A 14001-nucleotide genomic window follows, 5' to 3' on the forward strand; every position below is an offset into this window, starting at 1 on the left:
TGATTTTTCCGTCAAATCTGAATGAGATCCTTGCTGGGTACAGTAATCTTGGTTTTATGTTCTTCCCTTTCATCACTGTAAATATATCATGCCACTCCCTTCTGGCTTGTAGAGTTTCTGCTGAGAAATCAGCTGTTAACCTTATGGGAGTTCCCTTGTATGTTATTTGTCATTTTTCCCTTGTTGCTTTTAATAATTTTTCTTTGTTTTTAATTTTTGTCAGTTTGGTGGCTTCTCTGCGGCTGTGGTGGCGGTGCGGATGGCGGTGGGCTGGGCAATGATCTAATCATGTCAGATAAAGATGATATTGAGACTGAAGTGATAACTGAAGCAACTTCCATCCTTGAAGATGAGAACTGTGAGCCAACCAAGAATTTTGAGTCAGTTGACCAAAGTGCCAAGTCAGAGAGTAAATCAGAACCTGTAGCTTCTACTCGGAAAAGACCAGAGTCCAAACCTTCCAGTGACCTTGAGACTTCAGACGTTCTCCCTGTTCAGACATCACAGGCTGCAGGCAAAGAGACTGTTTCCAAAGATGTACCCCAGACCAGATGGGGCTATTGGGGAAGTTGGGGCAAGTCCTTGCTCTCCTCAGCCTCAGCTACAGTAGCCACAGTAGGACAAGGTATTTCAAATGTCATTGAGAAGGCAGAGACTTCCCTTGGAATCCCTAGTCCCAGTGAAATTTCATCTGAAGTCCAGTATGCAACAGGAGACACAAATGCCAAAGAGAATGAAAACTCCTCTCCAATGAGTGGGCCATTTGGGGTATTCTCTACCATCTCTACTGCTGTTCAGAGCACAGGAAAGAGTGTTATCAGTGGGGGTTTGGATGCCTTAGAATTCATTGGGAAAAAGACAATGGATGTTATAGCAGAAGGGGATCCTGGATTTAAAAGAACCAAGGGTCTGATGAACCGGACTTCCACACTGTCTCAGGTTTTAAGAGAGGCGAAGGAGAAAGAAGAGCTATGGACCACCAATGAGGTTACCATGGAAACGGACAAGAAAACTCATTATGGGCTACTCTTTGATGAATTTCAAGGCCTTTCACATCTAGAAGCTCTGGAGATGCTCTCCCAAGAAAGTGAAATAAAGGTGAAATCTATTCTTAATTCTCTAAGTGGAGAAGAATTGGAGACTCTAAAATGTGAATTGGAGCAACTCAAAGAAGCATTTTCCCTAGCAGAGTTCTGTGAGGAAGAGGAGGAAGAGAAGAAAGGGGATGAAGACTTTACCAAAGAGATAACAGAGGTATTTTCCCAGCTGCATGTCTCCTCCAAACCAGAGAAGCTTACTAGGGCAAGAAATACAGCCTGTGAATGGATCAGGACATCTCTGGCCAAACCATTAGAAGAGAAGGAAGAAGGAAAAAAACAGTTGGAAGCAGAAAAAATTGAGCAAATCAATAACAATTCAATAGAGGATATCCATGCATTTGCAATCAGGAGCCTAGCAGAACTGACTGCCTGCTCAATTGAACTGTTTCACAAAACAGCGGCTCTGGTTCTGCATGGCAGGAAGCAGGAAGTAACAGCCATAGAAAGGAGCAGAGCCCTTTCCCAGATGACAGTTGTGTTGTGTAAAGAGTTGTCCTCTCTGTCTAAAGAGTTCACCACCTGCCTAACAACTGCTGGGGTCAAGGAAAAGGCAGACGTCCTTAATCCGTTAATCACTGCAGTATCTCTAGAGGCATCAAACAGTGCTTCCTACATTCAGGATGCCTTTCAGCTACTTCTACCTGTGCTGGAGATCTCTCTTATTGAGAACAAGACTGAATTACCAGAGGCATGAGCTACAGGTCCAGAGGCCTTTGTCAGGACACTGAAGAACAGAGAAGATTCTAGCTGAGACTTGTGATGGCCAACAAATGCCACTCTTTTCTGGGTACCCCTGGAGAAGTGAGGGAGAAAGGTTATTTTAATATATAAAAATCCAGGCAGAAGAGCATGTTTAAGGAAGTTTGTTGCCTTCAGTGCTTGGTTGAAGTATTCAGGTCCTCACACTGCTCTTCCCAGTTGTTATAATTAATAAATTATTTGAAAAGAAGTTTTATACAAAGTTAAAAAATAATAGCTCATAAGGTTAAGGGGACACTCAGGCAAAAATATTGGTCTTTCTTTGACAAGACGCAAAACACTAAAAATTTTGCAGTGGCTGTAATTTTGCAGTCCATGGATGTAATTGGTTGTTAAGCAAGAGGAAAAGGAATTCAGTATTCTGGACTTCATGTGCTTGATCTGTTAATGCCATTTTCTTTCTCCTCTCTATAATAAAATCTATGGCTTTAAGAAAACCGAGTATATATAAACTCTGTAATGATTACCCTTTATTACATGAATTCTTAGAATTGGTTAGAAAGTTTCATCTCCTCTTTAATTCTCAGTAGATATTTGGCATTGAAGAGAAGCTTATAGAATATACTTAGAGCCACATGAATGGACTATAGCAAGGTGCCCTTTGGCTTCAAATTGCTTTCCCACTGCAAGATGACAAGCTTCAAGTTGTAGTTGACCCCCCTTTACGGGATTCATGACCAATAAATGCAATTTAGAGAAACAGTTTCATGTTTGCAGATATTCTGAGTCTCCAGGATGTTTTTCATGCATACCCGATATGCAGGATAAATTCTGTAATAGCCAACTCCAAAGGAGTGTTGAAGCTCTTTCAATGATGGGGATTTTGTTGTTTGAATATTGAAGTGGACTGTAGAGTCCCATAGAAATGATGTTTATGTATAACAGGATTAAGACAGTTTATTTTTCCTCATTCTTTTTTGTTTCTTTTAATGTATTCTTTAGCATGTTTATAAATATAACTTTTATCTTTCATACCTTAAGCCTTCTTTTGCTTTGTTCAACAATCTAAAAGACTTATAGGTTATCTTCTTCCTGAAAGCTATTTTGGTATCCACTCTTTTAAAAAAAAATTCTCCAACTTTGTGGGTTTTAATGATTCAGGTAACTTTTGTGAGCTCTGCCCCTTATCTTTTAAAACCTTTAAATAAAATATAATAATCGTGAAAAAAAAAAAATTTTGTCAGTTTGATTACTATGTGTCTTGGCATGTTTCTCCTTGGGCTTTTCCTGCCTGGGACTCTCTGCACTTCCTGTACTTGGGTTGCTATTTCCTTTCCCATGTTAGGGAAGTTTTCTATTATAGTCTCTTCAAATATTTTCTCGGGTTCTTTCTCTCTCTCTTCTCCCTCTGGGACCCCTATATTGCAAATGTTGTTGTGTTTAATGTTGTCCCCAAGGTCTCTTAGTCTGTCTTCATTCCGTTTCATTCTTTTTTCTTTATTCTGTTCTGCAGCAGTGAATTCCACCATTCTGTCTTCCAGGTCACTTAACCATTCTACTGCCTCAGTTCTATTGATTCCTTCTAGTGTATTTTTCATTTCAGTTATTGTGTTGTTCATCTATGTTTGTTTGTTATTTAATTCTTCTGGGTGTTTGTTCTTTAATTCTTCTAGGTCTTTGTTAAACATTTCTTAGATCCTCTCGATCTTTGCTTCCATTCTTTTTCCAAGGTCCTGGCTCACCTTCACTATCATTATTCTGAATTCTTTTTCTGGAAGGTCGCCTATCACCACTTCATTTAGTTGTTTTTCTGGGGTTTTATCTTGTTCCTTCATCTGGTACATAGTCCTCTGCCTTTTTCATTTTGTTTATCTCTCTGTGAATGTGGTTTTCATTCCACAGGCTGCAGGATTGTAGTTCTTGCTTCCACTGTCTGCCCTCTGGTGGATAAGGCTATCTAAGAGGCTTGTGCAAGCTTCCTGATGGGAGGGACTGGTGGTGGGTACAGCTGGGTGTTGCTTGGTGGGCAGTGCTCAGTAAAACTTTAATCCACTTGTCTGCTGATGGGTAGGGCTGAGTTCCCTCCCTTTTGGTTGTTTGGACCCAGGAGACCTAGCCCTGGAGCCTAGAGGCTCTTTGGTGGGGTAATGGCGGACGCTGGGAGGGCTCACGGTGAGGGCTCATGCCAAGGAGTACTTCCCAGAACTTCTGCTGCCAGTGTCCTTGTCCCTGTGGTGAGCTACAGCCATCCCCCATCTCTGTTGGAGAACTTCCAACACTAGCAGGTAGGTCTGATTCAGTCTCCTATGGGGTCACTGCTCCTTCCCCCTGTGTCCTGATGCACACACTACTTTGTGTGTGCCCCCCAAGAATGGAGTCTCTGTTTCCCCCAGTCCTGTCGAAGTCCTGTAATCAAATCCTGCCAGCCTTCAAAGTCTGATCCTCTGGGAATTCCTCCTCCCGTTGCTGGACCCCCAGGTTGAGAAGCCTGACGTGGGTTCAGAACCTTCACTCCAGTGGTTGGACTTCTGTTGTATAATTGTTCTCCAGTTTGTGAGTCACCCACCCAGTGCTTATGGAATTTGATTTTATTGTGATTGCGCCCCACGTACCATCTCATTGCAGCTTCTCCTTTGTCTTTGGATGTGGGGTATCTTTTTTGGTGAGTTCCAGTGTCTTCCTGTCAGTGATTGTTCAGCAGTTAGTTGTGATTCTGGTGTTCCGCAAGAGGGAGTGAGTGCATGTCCTTCTACTCCGCAATCTTGAACCAATCTCCTCACTAATTCTTCTGACACAAGGTGTGGACTCAAGTTCAGGAGCCAAAAGGTCCAGGTCTGGGCTGTTTTTCCACCTCACACTTGTTCTGCTCTCTTGGTCAGTCATCCTGTTCTGAGTCGTCATGTGAAACATCTGCTGTGACTCTGCTCTCTCCGGTTTGGTGGTTTTAACTCTTGGAGCATCATTGGTTTTATTTGTATACTTTGTACACTGGTTCTAGTTTCCAAATTACTATTGTTGTTGTTATTATTATGGCTGTTCTCCCACATAGCACATCTTTCTCTTACTCTCTCTCACCTGCACATTTCAGTTTTCCTCCCATACTGCCATCATCCTAGAAACACTGCCTGAGTGCATCTTCTCTTTCTGCACATTTTAAGGTGAGTGATATTTATTATAAAATTAATAATGTCTTAGTATTCTTACTCATTTATTTTATTTTTAATTTATTTATTTAATTAATTTATTTTTGGCTGCATTGGGTCTTCGTTGCTGCGCGCAGGCTTTCTCTAGTTGCGGTGAGCGGGGGCTACTCTTCGTTGCAGTGCGCATGCTTCCCACTGCAGTGGCTTCTCTTGTTGTGCAGCACAGGCTCTAGAGCACAGGCTCAGTAGTTGTGACATACGGGCCTAGTTGCTCGGAGGCATGTGGGATCTTCCAGGACCAGGGCTCGAACCCATGTCCCCTGCATTGGCAGGTGGATTCTCAACCACTGTGCCACCAGGGAAGTCCCTTACTCTTTTAAAACTTTGCTTTCCAAGAATTACATTACTGTATAGTATGCCTCTCTCTCATAATTGGAGAAACTGCTTATCAGCCTATCATCAAAGGTAAGTGGTTTTTTTAAAAAAGTGACAATATTTCCAATACTGTATTATGAATATGACTAATACTGTATGCCATAAATTTTTTTAAATTAATTTATTTATTTATTTTGGCTGTGTTGGGTCTTCATTGCTGCACATGGGCTTTCTCTAGTTGCGGCAACGGGGGGCCACTCATCGTTGTGATGCACGGGTCTCTCTTGTTGCAAAGCATGGGCTCTAGGCACGCGGGCTTCAGTAGTTGTGGCAATGTGGGCTCAGTAGTTGTGGCTCATGGGCTCTAGAGCACAGGCTCAGTAGTTGTGGCACACAGGCTTAGTTGCTCCACGGCATGTGGGATCTTCACAGACCAGGGCTCGAACCCGTGTTCCCTGCATTGGCAGGTGGATTCTTAACCACTGTGCCACCAGGAAAGTCCCTGCCGTAAAATTTTTATAACGATTCATTTATTAGTGTATAAGCTAGGTTACTGTGAAGCAATTGTATCAGTTATACTGGCTACCATAAAGCAATCATATTGCTTCTTCTTTATCAATGCATGAATCATTATAACTGTAAATAAAAGTGAATTTCTTTTTCACATTATCTTTTAATTTTTGATATCTAATGTTAGTAATACGTATAACATCTACAGTATCATATAAGACAATATTGATGTAGACATTGACAGACTATCTTGAAAACAGACAACATAAATTATGATATCAATAAATACAGTAGAGTACTATAAACATATTTTGTCTTCCTTATAATTTTCTTAACATTTTCTTTTCTCTAGCTTAGTTTATTGCAAGAATACAGTATATCATACATATTAACACAAAAAATATATGTCAATTGACTATGTTATCGGCAAGGATTTCAGTCAACAGCATGCTATTAGTAGTTAAGTTTTGGGGGAGTCAAAAATTATACATGGATACATGGACTGTGTGGGGGGTTGGCACATTTAACCCCTGTGTTGTTCAAGGGTCAACTGTAAATATTTGTTCAACAGTACATGCATATTCATAACATACTCATTGTTTCCTATTCTCCAGAGAATAGAAAATAACAACATTAAAGATGCTATCATGCTATCCTAGGGCTTCCCTGGTGGCGCAGTGGTTGAGAGTCCGCCTGCCGATGCAGGGGACATGGGTTCGTGCCCCGGTCCGGGAAGATCCCACATGCCGCGGAGCAGCTGGGCCTGTGAGCCATGGCCACTGAGCCTGCGCGTCCGGAGCCTGTGTTGTGGCAGAAGCCAGAACAGTGAGAGGCCCGCGTACCGCAAAAAAAAAAAAAAAAAAAAAGATGCTATCCTACAAAAATACTCATTTAAAAAAATCATTTAAAATACTTTAAAGTTATAAGAGTTTATTTTAATCTTCAGTCATTCTAAGTGTTTCTGTAATTCTGGATCAACATGGTCTAATAAAAATATAATGTGAGCCACAAATGTAAATTTAATTTTTTAGTATCTCTTTTTTAAAAGTTTGAAAGAAATAAGTAAAAAATAGTTTCAGTAACATATTTTTGTTAATTCAATATATCCAAAATAATCTCATTTCAAAATTTAATAAATATTAAAAAATTTATCACTGAGATAGTTTACATTCCTTTTTTTTCATGGTAACTCTAAAATCAGTTATGTATTTTGCACCATTAGCATATTTCAATTCAGACTGGCTCATTGCAAGTGTCAATAGCCACATGTGGCTAGTGGCTACCATACTGGACAGCCCTAGATGGGTCAGGTCATTATGCATTATACAAGTTATAAATAGGTTTTACTAATTAAAAGTTTCAAAAAGGGCCAATATTACCTCGAAAATAAACTGCACCTGTAGTACATGCCTTGTTATAATGTATAGAATTCTTAAGGCATACCTAACTTGATTATACCTAAGGCAAATGGATAGAAGTCACTTAGAAATCAACAAAGCATATGCAAGCATAAACCAACAATACAAAAATTGCCTACTATTTGGTGCCACACTTTGAATCATACATTCAAGCTATAATTTTTTTTTTATCCTGCCCACTTCAGAAAAAACATAGTGCTTATGGAAAAAGAAAAAAAAGTTCTATTTGAAAATGCTTTAAATCGTTCAAAAAGAAAAAGTTCCTTTAAGAAAGTCTATTTTAAAGGCAACCAAAGTTGGCAAACTTTTGCTGTAAAGGGCCCTATAGTAAATATTTTAGGCTTTGTGAGCCATACAATCTCTGGCACAACTACTCAACTCTGCTATTGTACCGAGAAAGAAACCACAGATACTATGTAAACAAATGGATGTACCTGTGTTCCAATAAAACTAGTTACAAAAACAGATGGTGGGGTCATCGTTTGCAACCCTTGTTCTAGACTACTTTCCTTGCAAATAAAAGAAATCCAGCTCAAATCTGTTGGATATTTATTGGCAGCAACAGCAAAAAATATTAGTCTGTTCAAAAGATGTTATGAGGTACCCATTCCTCATTTCTTTGCCATCAAGCATCTCCAGATTTAAATGCCTTTACTGCTTGAAATCTCAGAAGGAGAGAGGAAAAACTCTGTCTCCTCTAGCAACTATATCAGTCCCTGAAAAGATACTGGGGCTTTGCTTAAGCCATTTTCCCATCCTTGGATCAACTGATGTTGCCAGCGAAAGGAGGCCTCTTAATGTTCAGCATACCTCACATGCCCACTCCTGTAAAGGCAAAAGGAGTGAGAAGAGAGACATCTGATTGCTAGCCTTGCTGGATGTTAAGAGAATCTGGTAATAAAAGGGGAAAAAAGGAGTAATTTATGAGGAAAAAAAGGCAAGAAATGCAGAGCAGAGACAAATTAAAGCAATTCACCAACAGCATCATATCTCAGGACATTATCATGACTGAACCATTAACTCCAGTGAACAAGGGCATACTAAAATAAGGACTTTTTTATTTGAGAGCATTGTACACTGGGGTGGGATAGGAGACAAAACCGGACTGTAGGTATGATAGCCTCATGATGAGCAAAGGATGATATGTACAGACTATACCAATAGACATCTAGTGGTCCTTACTGAGGAAAATCACCAAAGAGTGGGAATTTCTAATAAGCAGGTCAAGCACTGTCATATGATCTGGATCAATGGACTGTATCCTGACAAAGGTCCCTGGGAATTGCAAGGAAGGGACTCTGGCCTTATAGTATTTGAGTTACCATTCAGTTTTCTAAAACATGATTGCAGATATCAGAGACAGAAAGAAGGATGGATATTGTGCTTTCAGAATAAAAAGTATGAGAATCTGAATTGGTGCTGAGGGCAAGTATTAATACCATGCTAGCAATTAACACCTGACTCTTGGTCTGGAGTTCCATCAACTCTCCTACCTAAGGTCAAGATTTTCCTAGAACATGAGGCAAGGCTGAGCCTGAAACTGATTATTAGTTCCTAAGCCTGGAAAGAAGATGCAGAAGTTGAGAGTAATGTAGAGTCTTGAGAATAGAGGGCCTTTTTAAAGATTATAAGGAAAGTTTCTGTACCCTGAATTGGATTTTTTCATTTTTGCTTTCGTTTTATATTATGATTTGAGTTCAACAGACAATGAATGATAATGTTAGAGTATGATTTGAGAAATTTGATAAATCTTGAAGCTCATCACTAAAAGTAATATTTAAATGTTTCTCATGGTATATTTTCAGGTTGTACCCTAATACAAAATAAAAACAGAAACTATTTTTTATGGTACAAAACTAAAGAAAATAAGGCTTCAGCATCATAGAAAATAGTTTTCATTTTAACCATATTACTTAGGGTAAAAGCTGAATTGCTCTAACAAAGAGACCCCAAAATATTATGGCTTAAATATGGCAGAAATTTATTTTTCTCTAAAATGACAACCCAGAGTAGGGTGGTCTGGTGGTCTGGTCACCTAGTTATGTAGGTTCCCAGGCTGTCAGGGAAGTTCAGCCAACTTCAACATGAGTTTTCACCTCTGGGTTCAAGACTGCTCAGTTGTCACCATTTCTCAGTTAGTAGGAAGCAGGAAAGACAAAGGAAATGAAGAGCAAGCAGTATCCTAATAAGGAAGTAGCAACAAAACATATTTTGTTCAGTCACATCTTATTGGTAAGAACTTAGTGGTATGACCATAGCAACCTGGGTAGCTATGAAGAGCTATGCAGTGGGTTGTTCTATTAAGTAAGAGAGGTTGCATATTGGAGCTTGATTTTTTACCAGCTATCATACATGCCTTTAACAAGCATTTAATAAGTGCTTAATGGGGTCAATTACCATTCAAAACAGCAAATATGATTTTAAAAAATAGAATACAGTTACTGCTCTTGAGAAACACACAGTATAGCAAAGACGATGTCCATGGAAACAATTTTAGCAGAGTAACTGTATTATTTTGGAGTGTGTTATGAGGTTTCTTGAGCATAGAGAAAAAAACCACTATTGTCCACAAAAGAAAGTCAAGAAAAAGTTCATAGCAGAGGTAGTATTTGAGCTAAATATTTTTAAATGATTAAGAGTTCACAAGGTAGGGACCTTCCTGGTGACGCAGTGGTTAAGACTCGCGCTCCCAGTGCAGGGGGCCTGGGTTCGACCCCTGGTCAGGGAACCAGATCCCACATGCATGCCGCAACCAAGAGTTCACATGCCACGCTAAGGAGCCGGCAAGCCGTAACTAAGGAGTCCACCTGCCGCAACTAAGACCATGCACAACCAAATAAATTAATTAATTAAAATAAATATTTTTTAAAAATCACAGTGTTTAAAAAAAAAGAAGAGTTCACAAGGTAAAGTGAAAAAGGGTGCTTTGGTGAGCAAAGGCTTGGCAGAATGTAGTGGCCTTGGGGAATGGCAAGTAGTCTCATATGAGTAGATCTATTCAAACTGTGTGTGTGTGTGTGTGTGTGTGTGTGTATGTACATGCACATGCATGTACATGGATATACATTTGTATTAGGACAGAGAAGTGAAGTGAGGGTGTGAGGAGAGGAGATGAGTCAAGCAAAGTGCGCAGGGACAAGATTGCAAATGACTCTGGAAGGAGTTTGTACTTGATTATGAAGCCATTGAAGGATTTTTAAGCAGGGAAGTGATGTGGTAGATTGGAATGCTAGAAATTTCATTTTGGTTGAAGTCTCCTCTTATGAGGGCTACAAGGGAAGAAGGATTCTTCATTTTTATTTAATTCAACAAACATTTATTGAACACTGTCTTTGTGCCAGACCTATTCCCTGTCCTCCCAGAAAAATCCAATTTTCAGTGAAATAGAAAGAGGAATCAACTTTGTTGCCTGGAGACAGTTCCCATTTCGATAAGTTCTCTCTTAGGACATACTTTAGTTCTTAAAGGATAGAAAAGATAAGTAAAATATAGTTTTTCATTTACATTGGCCTCCAGTTTCATCCTCAACCCCATTGGGTTCATACAGCAGGTTCCTTGGACTTTCATGCATAAAACACAAAACAAAACAAAAAAAACCTTCCAGCAAGTCTACCCCACTAGGCTTCAGACATGACTGGATTGCAGGAGTGAGCAAAATTCAGAGGGAATCAGTAAAACATCATCTCTCTTCAGGCAGTTGGCCCATCTCCCACAAGAAGAGCCCTGAATTTCATAGGTGGATCTCTTTTTTTTTTAAATATGTGACCACAGAGTAAATGATAACATCAGATACCAGAAAATTATCACCCTAATTACTTAAGATGAGAACCAGCTTCACAGCTTTATACAATCATCTCAATTTCTCATCACTCTTTATGGGAGAAAAGAATTTCTGAGTTGGGAATTTTGTCACTGTACATTTGTATCTAGCTAGATATATTCCAAACTATTTATTGATATCTGATGTGTCAAATCTTCATTTTACTTCCCAAAGATCTCAGTCAATTCATTAAAAATTATTACAGCAATAAAGCTATTACAATACAAGAAGGAAATGTGAAAAATTCTAGAAATATTGTCCAGATATTAATGTATTTATTTTCACCAGCAGATGGCATTATTTAGTTATTTTTAAGTTAAAAAAAAAACTAACATAATACCAGCAGCAAAGTATTCAAAATAGTTTAATATATGAGTGAATAATCTTAAAAGAATCATCAAAGAAATGAGTTATGTTTTTCCTTTGTTCCAGCACCATCCATCTCCACAAGATGTTGCTTCTTTTGAAATCAGCTGAATATTTCAAAATATTGAAACACACTGGGGGGTGGGCACTAACAGAGGAGAATCAGGCCACAAGTGCTCATGTTTGAAAACAGATGGTTTGAAAATGAATACAGGTAATTAATAATAATGATGTCTTGACTGTATGGAGCAGCTGTCCTCAGAGCTCAAAGATCTCCCTTCATTGTCTCATTTATCCTCCCTATGTCTAATTATGACGTCAAGAATGGAATGGACACACCCATTGGTTTTGTTTTGTTTTTGTTTTGGGGGACTATAGACAGTAATAATCTCTCCTGATACAATAAATTTTCATTCATGGTTACAACTGCAACATATGTAAATACACCGTAGGTTGTTTTAAATAATGGAACAAAAATATTAAAATCACACATTTGTAGAATTGTTTGAGCTGGTGGGGAAGGAAGGTAGAGGAACTTGGAAATATTCGTTATGGAAATTCAGACCCAAGGATAGTTCCCTGTGTATGAGATAGTTTTTAAAATGTGTACTGAGATTGAGATGACTTATTCATATAGGATCCAAACCAGGATACAAGGTATCTGATTACTACATTAGAGAATATCGTGGGGTTTTTTCCCCACTGAAACTATGCCACCTTCTTCCTAGACTCCTGAGTCTTATGAATATTAAAGAGACTTAAAATACCCTTTTTTTCTAAGAAACTCTAGCACTTAAAATCATAATTTGCTAACATGTTAATCTAAAGAGAGTTCTAATTTTCTAAACCTGTTTACTGAGAAACTGTAATCTGATAAGAATATTCCAACTTGGGAAGTAGACATTTTTTAAAATAAGTTTTAAAATGTGAGCACTCTAGAAGAAATTAGCTTAACATTTGTGTTCCATACTTATATTAGAATACCTCAAAAGCAGAAACTATGCGAGTTAGAGGCCTACCAGGAAATAGTGAATCAGATCTGAAAATCCTTTTTTTAAATTCTGAGCAGATCCTTTATCCATATCCTTCTCTTCCATTATCTAGTGGGCTGCTTCCAACTTTTCACTCTAGCCCCATTTTCTCCTCCTCTCCCAAACCTGCTCATCAGGTATGTCTCCAGCTGATAAGAAAGAATCAAATTATTCTCTATGTGTTTTTTGCCTTTATTGGATAGAGATCATAAGACGCCACAAGGGGAAAGAAGATAAAAATTTTCAGAATCAATGTCCAAGAGAAGAGCCCTCTTCTCTTAGGCAAAGCCCTGGATGAAGTTACTACCAGTTTACATGAGGATTTCTCTCAGTATTTTGAAATGTTATTACGATTTATTTTTCTAGTTCTACAGATCCTCTCCTGCAATGGAATTCCAAGAGAAACAACATTCCTCATAAGTCACTTTATCTATTACTTCCCTTTTACTCTGAAATAGCTGCAATTCCAAGTGCATCTCCACAGCTCGTAGATGGCATTATTGGCCTGGGTCTGACTGGTACTATGGAAACCTGAAGAGACACTAGCATCTTGAAATCAGTGCCAGTTTGACAAGGAATCTCAAAGAAACCCAAATCATCTCAAGATCTGCTTCAGATCTGGGCTACTTTCCAGGCTAGTTTCTGGTTTAAGGAATCTTTGGAATGACCTAGCAGCAGTCCAGAACTTTCTTGTAAGTTCTTACTAATTCTGAGAGTCATGTTTGAACCCATTCTTCATTCTTCATCTCTTGAGCGGTTGTGGACCCTACTTCCTCCATGCAACTCCCACAGCCTGCACATGAAATCATCAATCATTCAAAAACTTTTTATTGAGTTTCACTATATTTCAGGAACTGTGCTTGATACATTAATAATAACAACAATAATGAATAAAACAGATCCTCAAGAAGCTTATATTCTAATGACTCTTGGGGAACTATCAGAAAACAAGAGTCAGGTAAGAGAAGGGTCAAGTAACCTGGATATGAGGACAGGAGCCCAGTAGAGTTCCAGTCTATTCTTTTTTTTAATGGCTCTTTAACTTTACATTTCATATTCAGAGCCAATGCAGGCTAAAGGAAAGAGTGTGCCATCAGATGAACTCAAATCCCAGGATTTATACTTACCTTGGGTGACTGGGGCAAGTTATCTGATCTCTCAGCTTTCATTTCCTCATCAGAGTCATGGGGATAAACAATAGCTCCCTCACCCGGATGGCTGGGAGGATTAAATGAGATGATATCTGGAAAGCACTTAGCGCAGACTGGCCTCTATTAGTTGCGCACTAAGAACCTGACAGGTTTAGCATTTATTGAGCAGCTTTTTTTGGACCAGAATCATTGCCAGGTTATTGCTCATATAGCATCTCATTATTTCTCCACAGCAGCCTGAGGGTAAGTAAACCTTATTATTCCCATTTTATAAGGAGATTCAGAAAGGTAACTGGCCTAATTTTACACAGCTAGCAAGTTGTGGGATTAGATTCAAAGTTATATCTCTTCATTTCAAGCCCAAAGTTTTTCCTTTATATGTTTTTGA

At 38.9% G+C, this 14001-nt stretch overlaps 1 pseudogene; it reads left to right on the forward strand.

Annotated features, from left to right (window-relative positions):
• The first annotated feature begins 250 nt into the window (after nt 1–250).
• LOC115848133 (protein FAM114A2 pseudogene) lies at nt 251–3020 on the forward strand (annotated as a pseudogene).
• The last annotated feature ends 10981 nt before the right edge of the window (nt 3021–14001 follow it).

Source organism: Globicephala melas, chromosome 3 (assembly GCF_963455315.2).
Source record: "Globicephala melas chromosome 3, mGloMel1.2, whole genome shotgun sequence".
In the NCBI taxonomy this organism is placed as follows: domain Eukaryota; kingdom Metazoa; phylum Chordata; class Mammalia; order Artiodactyla; family Delphinidae; genus Globicephala; species Globicephala melas.